Consider the following 15497-nt stretch of genomic DNA (forward strand, 5'->3'; position numbering starts at 1 on the left):
CTACTGATCAGCATTTCCATAACCTGATGAGTGATAATAAGACACCTTTAAAACCCCAAACAAAGGCAGTTCTCGGAGAGCTGTGCTGCCAGGAATCTCGTCTCTCTGGCTGGAGCTCCCCACGCATGACTTGGTAGCCAAAGAGACTGGAACATCACCCGAGAGCTCATCAGCGCGCCGCGGAGGGCAGTAACGCCGGCTCGCGGTTGCGCTGGGCACTGGTGCGGCGCACGGCACTCACGCTCACCCGCTACCCAGGGCCTTTCAATGCCGTGACCCTGCCCGTACCTGTTTTCCTCTCCTCCGCCTAGTGCAGTGAGCCATGTGAGGAGCGCAGGATTACTGCAACCTCTCGCCTTTCATTAACGTGTCAGGGTCTAAATAAACCTATTCTCCAGAAAGTCACAGCTGGTGCATTAACCTGGGGCCCCCTGACTACATCGCAGCTCTGAGTCAGTATTATTTAGGAACTAGCCTGTTTTCTTCAACTTTTGGACTCATTTTAGAAAAATGTTTACTGGAACACCGTGTATCCTGCAGTTTTACTGCATGCTTGTGTTTGCAGTTTTACTACATACTATTGTTTCATACAGGTCCCAGTGTTTTTAAACGGGCAGGCCCAGGCAACAGCATCTGTGAGTATGAAACGTTTGTTGTCTCTTTTAGGCCAAACAGTCAAACAACAAGCAGGTTTTTTTCCCAGCACGTAACACCAGGGCAATTTCCCAGAGATGTATTGTCCTCAAAACTCCACGCAATACCACATCATGCATTTTATCTCTAATTGCACAAGTCCTTTCTTCCAGTAAGTAGCAGTCTGAAGTTCTTTCCTATGAGTCTTTCAATTTCTGTGCATCCAGACTCCCTGCTAATATTTTTTCCTTAGCAGGCACCAATAAAACTTTGCGTACGCACAAGAGAGAATAGGCAAAAAAAGTTACCTTCTGTTCTTTTATGAGCCACTGGGGATTTGTCAAAAATTTTCCCTATACAGAGGCACATCTTGATTGAAAAAGAGGCCAGGTACTAATTTAAAAGCCTGTGTGGGCATCAGCTGGTGTTCAACACCATTTTTACATCTCAATAGGTATTTGTTACCAATGCCATATCCTATGTCGATATATTGTTAGCTGTAATCAGATACGAACTCTCATTTGCAAAGTCTGCAGCACCAGCGAGATCAACACCTTGTCTTCCCCTTGCTGCTGTGGAGCTGGAGTTCGTGAAATGCATCGCCTACTCTGAAGTCAAAGCAATTTTTCACAGTACTTCAACATGATATACAAAAATAATTTAAAAATATATATACGTGTTGCTGTCGTTTCCCTGTAGGAGACAAAGAACAACTCCACGAGGCAGATAGCGTTACCTGAGAGCCTCTTCCAGTACCTGAAACTCCGCCTTTACCCAGCGAGAAGGGAAGATGCAGTTAGCTGCCTACCTTCTGCGTATATTTAGAAAGCCCGGCACAGAGCTGGAGATGCTGCCACAGTACAACGCAATTCTATGCGAAGCTGTACCTAACATTCCCTTCAGAGGGAACAAAAAGCCTGTGTGTATTTATACACACACATGCAGAAAAAAATATCTTTCCTGCTCTTTTTCGAGGAGCTGAGGAGAAATGGGGAAATATTTTTGTTGCCAGACCAGCCACTAGGACCTACATGACCTGCATAAATGTCGCTGGGACCGGCCATGACCTTGAATTATAAGCTCATCAGAATACAATGTGCAAGACTCAGCGTTAGAATTTCTTGTCGTTTCATTGCAAGTCTCTCAGCGTTTCATATTTTCAAAGCTCCAGTCACAGAGTCAAACAGTGAAGAAGTATTCTCAGCTTTCACTATAATTATTAAATCATCTTGCAGAGGAAAGATGAACAACATGACCCATCTTGCACTTAAAAACTCAAACTGGAGGGCAAATTAAAAAAAAAAAAAATAATCAAAGTGCACCTTAATTTTTAAAGTCAATCTCGTGATTTTTCAGAAACTTGACTGCTGTCTTTTAAATGCTTGAGGAGTCAGTCATACTATAGATGAAAAGACACTCTAGTAGATCAGCATTTCTTCAAAACGAGTCTTTCAGTCTCAGGTGTGACTGCATATATGCAGCCTAATTTAGGTAGGGATTCCCATAAGAAAACACAGAATGGCAAAACCCACCACCTTTGGTATGAGATAACACCGGCGAGCACTAGGATAAGGCATTATCAGATAACGGAAGAGATGAATGGCTGGAAGAAGCTGTAAGAGAGTCTAGAATTAAAAAGATGAAGAAAACCTTTTGGGAGCCCTGCCAATTTTATTTCGCTCTCTCTAAATTAAGTGTTACGCTCACTCTGTTTAAGCACAGGACTGTGATTCAGCACTGGACCGTACGTTACCCTTCGCTTCTCTCACTCATAAATTAAAGCGCGTCACATATGAGATCGCCGCGTGCCCTGGCCAGCCTCAAGCAGAGGCAGGAGAAACCTAACATCAACAGGCAGAGAAAAAGTCGAAACCCTCTACGTGTGACAACAGAGATGTTTTAATCAAACACGTTTCAAACTCAGTTGCAAACTTATAAAACGTCAGTCTACTGCATTAGGACACCAAACAATGCAACAAACAAACATAAAAAAGATAACCACACTATTTCTGCTCATTAACTTATTTTTCATTCTCTTAAGAGAGAGAACAGGAAAGAAAAGGTATAACATGCTAGTGCGCGTTACCTTTTTACTCTACTATGGTGTATACACATGATTTAATCCCATTAGTATCTCCCAAAGGTAGGTAGATACTCCTAACACAGCTGCATGACAGTTTTAAGACAGGCCTTCTCTTTCACACATTCCTCGACCTAACATTTGCTCATAAAAAGCGAGTCAGATCTGCCAGTAAAGCCGTTGTGATGGAAGAAAAATAGAAAATATGTAATTATTTACCCGATGATATTACAGATACTTTTCCCCTTCTCATTTAATCTGTGATGGATGCCTGCTTGTGCTGTTTGCCAGTAGAATAAATGCATTGACCCCATCGTACATAGCTCCAAGGACTGAACACAAAAGGAAACACGTAACTGAAAATAAACTGACATTTTCTGTTAATTTCTGCCATGATAATTTACAAAGTATAAAAAGAGTCAAATAAATACCAGAAAAATAGTTTACCAAATCAGCTTTAACTTTTTTCCTTTTAGTAATGTTTTTCAGAAATTTAACATCGTGGCTACATTGTGTTAGCACCCAAATACATCAAGCATTTTTAACACCTTTAACGCTGATCAAAGGAGCAGAAAGTACTGAAAAGGCCTCAAAGGAGGTTTCCGCCCTGTGAACTAGCATCATGTGCTTACACTATCGTTCTCAATGACATCGAAATTCGCATTTATATAGCACTTTTCACATGTGTCACTAAACCTATCTCTACAGAATCCAGAGAAAAAGTGCACGGCAAAATCACTAAGTGGTATCAAATTCTCTTAAAGGATTGTACTCCAGACGGCATGAGTCATTTTGGAGAGCTGCAGATTGCTGACGGAGCACAGGCTCGAAGGGGAGGAGAGCCACCAATAATCTGTGGAACCACTAGACGTCTACATAAATGCTTTCCTTTTTTTTTTTTCTTTGGCCCTAGATTAACCCGTCATGGCTTTTTGAACCCACACAAATTTCATCTTCAAAACAGCACATTTGAAAGACTCGCATGGTGAGACATACGAGCGCTTCCCTCCACCCTTGCAAGTCAAGTCTTCGCTGATACTTTTCTGTCTGCAAACAAACCGATCAGGATTCTTCAACATTATGTACTTTGACAGGACTCAACATTAGGTGCCAGATTTAAGGAGCAGCTGCATTCCAGCTGGCATAGCTACACATGCTCTTCCTTGTGCAGTGAGCAGCCAAGAAGGTTCAAGCAACTCCAGCCCTACTCTTTCTGGTGGCTTTCTTGGCTCTTTTATGTGTAAACGCGGTCAAGCATACATTCCATTGTTCAACTGACTGCACATTGACTCATCTGAAAATAATTTAGAGGATTTATAATTATCTTTGCTCTGACATTTCCTCACCGAAAAAGAAATGAGAAATAAGGAAAATCATAATCAAGAAACTGAATTCAATATTCCTTGAAGGGAAAGCTTTATCTCCACAAAGTCTCGTGGCCAAGAAGTTCAGATTTTCCCTTGCTATATCATCCTAGCGTTTCTGACCTGAGCGTGTAACTGAGTAACTAGTTCTCAGGCGGCTGAGGTTGTCTCCCAAAGTTCATAAGCAGCAAAGACCAGTATTCACTGCTTGCGCACCCAAGGGCTCTGCGGACCCTGCAAATCCTACGGCTCTTGTTAGAGGGACAGATGCAGTAGCAGCAAAGCACCTTCAATTTGCCAACCCCAAATGGAGAAAAAAATAGAGCAATGAATAAAAGCCCTTTCAGCTTTTGTGTGTGAATTTTGAGATTTAGAAGTATCTAGAATTTATATTTTAAATGAGCAAAGAAGTAATCCTGAGCTTAAAAAGCAATAAAAGGGGCTGGAAAAGGTCAGCATAAATAGGCCCAATACAGAACATAACATTGTATTCAGGGTCTGTCCGCATCTGGAATTATTTGTGAGCAGCTGTTCCTGAGAAGTTCCATGTGTGGTCAAGCCCTTGAAAGGGAGAATGTATTCAAAACCAGAGACGTTTGCTGGAGAAAAGGTTTTTGTGAGATTCGGGTGTCTCCAATGTTTGTTAACATACACTGAAGCGTGGAGAAAAGAGGTATTATTCCTTCAAGTAATCAGTCCTACACACAAGCCAAAAAGCAGTATCTCCACCAAGCTAACTACTGCTCAAGAACTGGAGAGAATCCATGTTTGTCAACTGGAGAAACACCACTGGGAAATTGGGGGAAACCAATTAAAAATCAGACATGGACCTTAAACAGAAGGCGCTCTACGCTATGGAGGTGCACAGACAGCTCTAACATGGAGACCGGTGGAGATTTCCACAAAATACGTACTGCAACTGTTAACACCTCAACAGTACTAAAGGCACTGGGTAAAGAAAGCACAGGAACACAACAGTGCTTCAAAATTAATACTGAGTTGTGGGTTTCGGTTTTGTTTTTTTCAAATAAAACTATGCACAGTTCTCCCTCATTTTGGTTTTGTTTTTAAGAAAAAGCTTCTAATTTTGCACTCATAATCAATCAATCATGGATGCTTTTATAGGCAGGGGAAAATATAATTCAGATTCCCAAATCAGACTGTGGGCTATGTCACTTGAAAACAACAAACTTGCTGCCCAGGAGCCTGAAGCAAAGAAAGCAAAGGTAAGGAGCCTTTGGTACCACATGCTTCAGGGCGACACTATGGATATAGACCATACCTAACTGGGAGAAAAAGGGAAGAAATTGGTATGTCTCACATGGCTTTTTCCCCACAAGAACTCTGCTTGTGGTGCTGTAAGCTGTCACAGCAGTTTTTCCAGTAGCATAATTATCTCCCTATGAAACTTGCTTCCCTCTTCAGAGTATCGCGGGGGGAAGGAGGGGGGTGTTTGTCTGTTCTTTCCAATAATGAACCCCTGGGCTGGCAGCCTCAGCAGCTCTTCTCTCTTTCTTAAAATCACGCTGGCTCCAAGGCTACAGAGTGAAGCTTAGCTACTCCATCATCCCAGCAACCAAATCTACAACATCTTACATAAAGAACAACTCTTAGCTTTGCCAGCGCAGCCCCCATACAAGAGCAACAGAGCTCCGACACTTTCACAGCTTCCCATGGGGATTTAACTATCAGATATGGAAGCGATCAGAGGCTTGTTAATCTCATTATATTGCTCCTGCGAAAAGCTGAGAGCAACCGTGGCAGTATTAAACAAAATAGTTTGTAGATGAAAAAAGTCAACACGGCTTTGGTTAACCTTCTGGGCATGAATTTAATGGCTCTCTGCAACCACAAACACTAGGACTTAAGAACAACCGTCTTCTGAAATTGATATCTTACACTGGCCTTGTTTTCCTCACTCATTAATCAGGAACGGAGATTTTCAGTCTATGAAAATCTAAGTATTTTCATGTGTGCTCATAAGCAGCTCCCTTGGTAGTGCAAGAAGCTGGGAAAGTCCCCTTTTAAAGGGAAGCTGTCAACACCATGCATCAGATGAAACTGTGCAAAATTAAGACATCATCGTAGTTTCCTCCTCTTGTTTTATTTTTTGCAACCCATGCCTTGTTTCTGGCTAGGAAAGTACTCCATCTAGTCTGCTTTTCTTCTGGTGTACCATACGAGATCAATTTAACTTCAGAAAATTCTTCAAATCTGCTCCTACCCTTTGCATGTTCCCCTAGACTACCAATACCAGGAGCTGGTTTCGAAGTCTGTTTTGCTCATGCATGTTAAAGGTAGTCTTCAAGAGCTGGGCTGGCTTACTGGCATCATTTTCCAAGAAGGTCGTCTAAGTTTCAGACACATGAACAAACGTGTTAACCCACATGCCCGAGGGTCAAAACTCACTCTTATTTCAAGTGTAGCAAGGAGCTTGCTGTGTGTTTGATGCCGTACAAAGTTCTAGCCTTACTGTTATATCACTAACGGAAAACACGAAAATAGTGTCATGGCCCCTCTTCCCATCACTCCGAATTACGAGATTTGCTCAGAAACCATGAAAAAAAATGTAATAAGTACTTTAGGGCTCTTTTTATTTACCTTTTGACTCTTGATTTCATGGTGTATATTGATATGGTTCTCAAAATTCTTCTCCCAGCACATCTTTATTTAAAAAACAAATAGATTTTCACACGGACGCCATAGGCATGTGCACTTAAAACAGTTAGATATTTTATGTAAATAATTTTTTAAAAAGCATGACATGCACTGGTCCAGCACACTTACTCCTAAAATAAAATTCAGCACAGTGACACTGAACAAGCTGCAGAGAGATACAATGTATGTTTACAAATTACATTTATCCAATACATCGAGTAAAGCTATTCCATTAAAGTAGAAGAGAAAACGTACAGAGAACAACAGATTGACAAGGCTTGAAAATTTTGTATTTATCTTTCAGAGAAAAGTTTGTGTAATATCTTGTTACATTTTACTTTTAAAAAGGACAAAACCTTCTGAAATATACAAATGAAGAAACGTGGCCAGAAATTAAGGCATGTTTGCATGGTTAAAACACTCCTCAAGGGCTGAAATCTCATCTGCCACATTCCAATCGTGAACAAGGTTTGGAGCACTAATTTATAAACCCTGGGGAAAAAATGTTGAGAAATCCTTGACTATTGAATAGCGCTACGAATAGGAAAACTGCTGTATGGTACATAACGAAAAGAAGAAAACACACATTGCTGGAGTTCACGAGTGTGTCACGTTTGGTTTACAACAGCGAGCTGCACCCAGAGACTCCGATCGAGTGTAGAGTCGTAACAACACAACTGCCCCCTCTAAGAGTGGTTAAATCCCATCAGGACTACACACTGCATTAAGTGCATTTGCCAAGAGAAAGCAAAGCATTACCACCGCCTATGTATCAGCTCAACGGCCAACAAAGCCGTCATCTTCTTTCAGCAAAAGCAACAGGATGCTTGTGATCACCCTGCTAAAATTGCCCCCAGCTTGAACTGTCTGAATTAAAAAACAAAGAGCTGTGTTAAATTCTCGGCGTGCTAATGTAACAAGGGCTTTTAGTCTCTAACATTACGAGAAGTGTCAGGTTAAAAGTCCTTCCCCAAGTTTGATTAACCAGGGATTTCAGACCTCCGAGGAGCTTCAAAGTGAACCTGGAGTAATTGTAAATATGTAACCCACCGAGCAGTAACGCTCTGTCATCTTTGGGGTGCTTCAGAAGTTTGTTCAGCCATGGGACTTACTGAAAGGGAATGCAAGGCCGGGCAACCCTTTATAAATTAAAGTGGAGGCCACGACGATAATCTAACACAGATGATCCGACACATACACACCGTTCCCGGCCCGGGGAAGCTGACGGAGGTCATGCTTGGCTCTGCCGAACGTCGTGCTCCCAATTACAACCACCACCTCTTGTAATTGAGGGTGGTCTTTGCCACCACAAAGCATCTCGGACCAGACATTGGTTGCTATCAGCTTTGAAAGAAAACTGTAACAGATGTTTTAGCAAGTATTGCGGTTTTACTGCTGTTGTACACGAAGAAGGAAGAAAAGCAGATTAGATGAGTTGCGTAAGAAAAGGCAACCGATAGAAAAACACGTATTACGTCACCTCCGAAGGGTCTCCAGAGGTGCTGGGATAACAAATTTCACATTCACCATTTCAGAAGGAATGCACACAAGACGTAAAAGCAGCTAGAATATAAATGGTGCATCAAAGCAAAGGTACCAAGTTCAAATTCCTCCTCCTTTTCCTCCCACCATCCCCACCATAAATCATGCTCTGGTCCCCACCATGAGGCCAGAACAAAGCGGCAGGCCCGAGCGTGAAATGCACGTAAGTGTTGAGGTTTACGTTTTAATTTGCTTTCCGGATATACGCTTCAAACACATTTTCAAGCTCTTGTCCAGAAACAGTAGACAGAAAGCTCCATCAACAAATAAACAAATAAGAAATAACAGTGTATTGACATGCTAAGAAACCAAATGAAACTGAGGAGATGCCCGCTCGAGTTCTCAGCCCTTGCCACTGCATCCTGTTACTATTTCCAACATGCAGTCAACTCTAAGGAATACACAAAAGGTGTACATCTGCCTTTTTTAATACGCATTGAAATCTACCCTGTTCTGACTCAGCAGCCGAAGAGCTGCCTGCTTTGGTCTTATACTCGTGATTAGAAAGCTCAGATCCCACCCCAATTCCTCTGCTTTCTGCCCATCACACCCACACTTCAGAGTCACCTTAGTTCTCCCTTCCACCACCTATTCTGTGGGTTGTTTTTGGTTTTTTTCCCCTTTTCTCCAGGCTGACGACTGAATGGAAGCTGGGAAGAACATTCCTTTTTATGGCATAGGACCATTGGTGAAAAATGGGGGATTTCTTTTCCTTTACTGACCACTGTTGGGAGCAGAATATCGCAACGTTACATTCTGGTCCCCGATACCAGGGTCTGAAGTTTTCAGAAAGTATCGAACAACAGGAAGAAACATGGTTCAAAGAAAAATTAAACCAAAAAGCTTGGTAAAAGAGGATTAAGTGATTTTTTGTTTGTTTGTTTGTTTGTATTCTTGGTATAGATACTGAAGATACGTCACACAGTCTATTTGATATGCTGGTCGTTGCAAAAAGAACTGGGGTTGCGAAGGACATGCTCACTAACGCTCTGATAAAATTGCCCCCTCCTGTAAGACAAAATGCAGGGATTTCTTCCACAGAAAGCGTGCTGGGGGGGCTGGAGAGAGCGTGGTCCTGGCTGCTGGAGCCTGGGAAAGCTGTGCAAGGGGAGCTAGAGGGCACGCAGGGGTGAGGAGTGAAGGCAGTTCAGCAGTCCCTGGGCAGAGGTACCTTCACAACATGCCAAATCACCCAGAAGCAGTTACGTATAACATAAATCACCAAAGATCGGCCTGGAAGAAGATGCTATCTATCCGAAGTAACACAGCTCTGCTGTTTGTGCCGTGATCCGGCTGTCCCTGGGAATGACTGCTCTTTCAGAAGCTCACAGAGTTGCTGTTTTCTGTCCCTCTTTCCCCCCAGCCAAAAAGCTACCGCTACAGGTAGGGCACAGATTCTGCAACCCTTAGGTGTACTGCTCAGAAAACGATTTTTTGTTTTCCTGAAGAAAATATGCATCAGCACAGTTCATTCTGACTAGATTTACTTTTCCATCAATAATCAGAAAACTCCCCATACTCCATGTATCAGTCAGGAGCACCGGACTGAGAGTATAAAGTTAAAAATACTTCTATAATCCTATTAAATGCAAGTCTTGCTTATAAGAAACAATACAAATATTTATCTCTCCGCTAAAAAGCGGGGCACTGAGGGAACATGGGTAAGAGCTCTCCCCTTTGGAGAGTCAACCGTAATAAGGTAATACAAAGTTCTGTCATGCTCTGGACTATCTGCAAAAAAAAGGGGACTGTCACTGCCAGAACTAAAACATATTTAATCTGCAGACTTCCCTGAAATAGAAGACCCGTTTGGAAGAAAACTGCATAGGTCGTATCAAATCATTGTTAAACTTTGTCCTTCATTAGCCACAGACCTGGTACCGCACACGCTGACATTGCCAGCTACTTACAAATGTCAGAGTTTTCATTCGGAGTGAGCTCCGCACATTCCCAAGGAAATTCACACCAAAAAAAATCCCACGGTGTTGCTATTTACAAAATCCTCTATGGCATGTGTGTGTATACATGGATGCTAATATATAGCGTATTGTGCTTTTTCTGTCACAGAGGACATTGGGGAGTGCAAGGGCTCCAGCATTAATACACTATACACATTTAATTTTTAAATACAGTTTTGTTTTTAAGTAAGGAGAACCGAAATTACCTAACTAGCTTTCTCACAGTACCTGAGTCACTGGGTAGTACAAACAATGAGAAGATATTTAGTAGCAGCAAGAAAGAAAGAAAGAAAATGCAGGCAATTTCAGAGAAATTTTGCAGTGCTAGTAGGAGCTACTCTCCTTCAGTTTCTGGCAGTGTAAGCTGAAGTGGGTGGAGTTAGCATAAATTACCAATACTTTGTTGATAATGTATTATACAGTGAAATAAGAACCCGTGGTCTTCAGCTTCCGGCAACTATGTGCATAAATAACTTTTAGTTTGGCAGAAACAGCCTTGACCTGTAAACCAGGTAGGTGGTAACAGCATGCCCAAGACAGCAAGTTTTAAATTATACTGGTTCCCCAACTCCCTCCCTTTTTTCACCAGTAAACATTTATGCACTCTCAGCCCTGAAGCAGAAAATCCCAATTGAACTGCAACAGCAATAGGCTTATTTCGTATCAGCCACAGTGCAAATCCAAGCCTAGGGTGAAGGAGACGATTTGCCATGAAGATAATCAGCGCTGTCTCATTCCACAAGAATTTTAACTACACGATAACCTGGCCCTCCAGAAGTATTGCTCCTAAACCCATGGCATATCAACAGCACTTAGTTATCCATTAGAAAGGAAAAAAATACGTGCAGCGCAGAACCCTTGTGACTACTGCTGTTTTCACGCAGCCGAAGTACGGAGTATGTGCTCTACTCTGCTACGGACAGGATATACTACATTTTTCATTTTAAAAATGCAAGTTTCAGTCATGCTAATAACCACATTCTACACACTTTACCCAAAAATGCCTCAAGGACCACTGTCACATGAAGAATGGGATGCAAAATTATACTTTGTCTGCTTCCTACATGCTAGTGTACCCTACATAGTGTAATCTGATTAAAGGAGGTAATTAACCTTTCTCCAGTCAAATACTCAACCACTTAAAAGATACACAGTCATATACATAATGCTGAAAAATACACTAAAAATTAAAATGAAGTTGCATTTGCTAAGTGAAAATGACACACTTGCCTTTTTAAATCATACACTACATTTTTATTAGACATTGCTGGCTATGACCAATTGTGAAACAATTACATTCCTCGGAGATACGGTATCGTTTTAATACTCCGTTTATGAGAAAGCAGGGTTAAAAAAAAAGAAGGGGGAAAGAAAGCATCTCCGAGGAGCATTTACCTGTGGGTGATTTATTGATAGTACTGACCTTTCAGATTCATCAAGATTGCTTCCAGTTCCTATCGTTCCCGCAGTGAAAGCTGCTGTATAGATATTGGTAAAGGCGGCAGCAGCAGCTCCAGTCCCTCCCTCCATGTTGCGTGAGCACACACACTCACACACACTCACACACACCCGCTCTGCAGGAGCGGCCGGCTGCAGGAGGGGAGCAAGGAGAAAGGGCTGAGGTCGTTCCCCCCCCCCCCCAGCCTTCCCCCCCCAGCCTCCTATTTAATGACACGGTACATTAACACGATCTGCTTTTCTAGCAGAGGCTGGTTCAAATGCCAGCTGTGCCGAGATCGTCTGAAACACTGGATTTAAACCTCCACCCCCCACCCCCCCCAAAAAAAAAGGTGTATATATAAACGAAAAGCACAAAACAGCTTGCCATTCTGGGTTCCCGTTCTGCCTTCCCTCACTAGCACTGATTCATGTTTTCCTGAGGCTGTTACAGGCATTTCAGCTGTAACCCTTTCCCAGCTGGAGGAGGCGGAGGGAGGAAAAGGCATTTCTTTGTCCTGTGCACCTCCTACCCCGGCCCTCAGATCCGTGCAGGGATGTTCTGACCTGCTCTGGGCGGTTTCACCCCTAAATAAAACTTCACCGACTCTGATGCAAGTGACCAGTAAGAGTCGTAAGAGCAGGAGCCTAATCCCAGTTTGGCCAACTGTATAACCTTGGATATATCACATTAACGTATGTGCTGTTCTGCTTCCTCCTTTTTGAAAACAGGATAATATTTACTGGGTTCCCAGAGGAGACTTGCAAGGCTTAATTTATTTCTGTGTTTATGCAGCCAGTTTTAAAAGGAGCTGTGTAAAAACTGGTATTACATTTTCTAGTTTATACACTAAACCATAAATAGGTATTAAGTATTATTACCCAACTTTCAAATCCCATTAAAAGGGCTGAAATCTTTCATCAGACCACCACTGCAGCAGTCTAGATGATCAGATATCCATAAGAGGCAGTGAGGTCTAGCAAATAAAGAGGAAAGCTAGGACGATGGATGACTGGCTTTCAGTCCTGGCTTTGCCATTAGCTCGCTGCGTGACCTTGATCAAGTCGTTTTAATCCTTCTGCATTGGAACAAAAATGTAGAGCTATTCTCACCTCTGTAGAATGGCCTGAGTTTTGTTTTGGTTTGGCTTTTTTGGTTTTTTGTTTTGTTTTGGGTTTTTTTTGTTGTTGTTTTTTGTTTGGTTTTGTTGTTTTTTTTTAAAGTTATTATTACTGCTACTGTTTGCTGAAGCACTAGCTCAAACATGCAAGCTGTAATTTGTAACTAACAATATTAGATACTGTCCGGACACAGCCCATGGAAACTCAACATATAGCCTAAAGGTACCTGATTTTGCACATAGTTCCTTTCAACTCAGTAGGGTTGCTGAGAGTGTTCTTGGTTATCAACTGCAAGTGTAGGTTTCAGGTGTGTGAAATACTGTACGCTCTTTGGACTCCGTGAGATACCGAGTTTAGAAAGACAAAAGATTTACTAAATAAAAACACTTTGTTTAAAATTCCAACAGAAGAGGCTACTCAATACCAAATTCTGCAAAACAGTTGGTACAACTTTTTTTTTTTTTTTTTTTTTAGTTTTAAATGGTTGGATAAACGTTGTTTGCTAAGTGCTGTATAACTGAGTGCCAGTAAGCTTGTTAATTAGACCTAATGTATAAGGACACAGTCATGCCAACCATTAGTTCAGCAGTTACAGCAGAGGGGGAAGATGCAAGCTTGGCAAAGTGTGAGCAAAGTCAAACAGGTTATACCCGTTCTGTGCCTAGAAAGCCTAATGATTGTTTCTAAATCCCTTTCTCCCAGTGCTAATTTGTCTTTGTTTCACAAAAACAGACAGGCAGGAATTGGACAAGCCAAAGACAGAAGAACTGAATAGGAAACTACTTGCCCATTTAGAAAACAAAACCCAAAACTATTCTGACTTTGCATCAGTAGCTGCGGGGCTTCAGGACCTTCCTTCCCCCTCTACCATCCCCACCTGCAGTAGCCTGTGGTAGAGACCAAAGTCCGCTGGATGGCTTCATCTCGGGGACTATATCCCTCAAACTTGTGGTTTTGACCTCTCTGACTTGAGTGGATAAGTTAATTCAACTAAAGTCAAACTTCATGACAGGAGAAAACAGAAGCACACTGCAAGAGCGAAGGTGTTTGCACAAGGCGATGGGGACAGAGCCAGGAACAGAACCCCGCGGTGGTCCAGGACCCCAAAGCGCTGACTGATGAGAACACAGGGTGAGAAAATCTGTGGGAATTACTACAATAAGAGACTCTGCTCCACCCCAAAGTAACCACAGAGAGAAGATAACCCACTACTTGAAAGAGTGAAGCTAAAACCCACCTCCGTAGCTGCTAGTCCAAGTGATCAGTGTTCAATCCAAGCTGAGTGAAACAGTAACAAACAAAGCAAAACCAAAGCTGTCATTTCATAAAGTGCTAGAGCATAAAAACTCAACAGATACTGTCCACACTGCATCTGTTATAGCTTAAGGTCTACTATTGTGCTTAACAGCAGAGTAGAAGTAGCTGTGAGGAAAAATTTAAGCAAACATATTTACTGTACAGCTCCAAAAGAGACTCTTGCCAACTAACTGGAACCAATTACTATTACGGAGAAGATATATTTACTAGTGCACAGAAGTTTAGCGTATCCACTACCAACAGCATCCAGGTGTCCAGGGCACAGCAGAAGATTATACTCTGCTGCTGTCTTCATGCCATACTACCTGTTGTCTTGCACTTTGCCTGGAAATTCACCGAGGGCAGAGACTCTCTCTTGCTTTTTATTTGTCCATTTTTCAGTACACTACAGCCTTTATTCCAGACCAGGGCTCTGGATGCTAGAGTTAAACAATAGTAAGTATTTTGTTTCACAGCGAACAAGAATTCACTAGTTATTAAGAAACACTGCCGTGCACATATAAGTGCCACATTTTAAGAAGGTCTTTAAGACATCTCTGAGAAGACCAGGCTCAAAACTGTGCTACCATTTGTTGTAAACTAACGCAGCTTTACTGCACATGAGCTTGATTATTTCTGCTGCAGACAAGTTTTGACAGTAATGGATCCTTTTTCTAACATAGACAAGATCTGGTCTCCAGTCAGCTATATTTTATCCTTATTTAGGGCTTAAATTATCATAATAATAGCAAAACAAAATTAAAATTTTGACCCAAATTGTGGTGTGGGTTTGGGTGTTTGGTTGGTTGTTTGTTTGTTTTTTTTTTTTTTTTTAATTAAGAGAACAGCAGAATGATATCACTAACTGCAAGCTCCAATTTGCTGTTAAATTAGCAATGGGCTTGGAAGCATTTTATCTCTTAATCCTTGGGGTAACAGAGTGTAGTGCAGAATCAAATTTAAGAACAAATCTCCAATCTGGAAAGCTGCTTTATGACATAGTTGCACTAACTTCCAGGTTGATATAGCTCACAAGAATGATAATTGGATTTACACGATGGTTCAGCTTTCCACTACCTAAACAAACTTTGGGAAACTGCAACAGGAACTCCTCTTTCAGACATTTCTCTCCTAACAGAAACTCCTGCCAACCACTTAAAGAAGGAGATTATCCAGCTTGAATACCGCTTGTCACCTCTGCCAATATATTCGTTCCTCCTTTGATAGTTTCCCCGAGTTTAAACACCGTTCCATTTAAAAAGATAAAAATGCCGAGCAGGAGTGGATTTTAAATTTAACCTCTTTGATCGCTTGAGGTTATCTAGGCAAAGAAAGAGCAAGACAGCTTCCTCCCTTGCTCTTAACATAATTTTTCATTAAATTAAAAATGGATTGCAATTAATAATG

General features: G+C 41.8%; 1 protein-coding gene across 7 annotated transcripts in view; it reads right to left on the bottom strand.

Moving 5' to 3' along the window:
* The window catches only part of ARHGAP32 (Rho GTPase activating protein 32), a 257698-nt gene that overhangs the window by 177752 nt on the left and 64449 nt on the right, over positions 1–15497 (bottom strand). The window contains exon 1 of one of the 7 annotated variants that reach the window (XM_087763514.1): positions 11659–11741. The exons of the other annotated variants lie outside the window; for them this stretch is intronic. The gene's annotated coding sequence lies outside the window, so the exon portion shown is untranslated. Of the gene's footprint in view, positions 1–11658; positions 11742–15497 lie in introns of those variants that run through there. 7 annotated transcript variants of the gene reach the window in all.

Source organism: Nipponia nippon, unplaced genomic scaffold (genome assembly GCF_047370975.1).
Source record: "Nipponia nippon isolate SJK-2023a ecotype South Korea unplaced genomic scaffold, ASM4737097v1 scaffold_28, whole genome shotgun sequence".
NCBI classification, from domain to species: Eukaryota; Metazoa; Chordata; class Aves; order Pelecaniformes; family Threskiornithidae; genus Nipponia; species Nipponia nippon.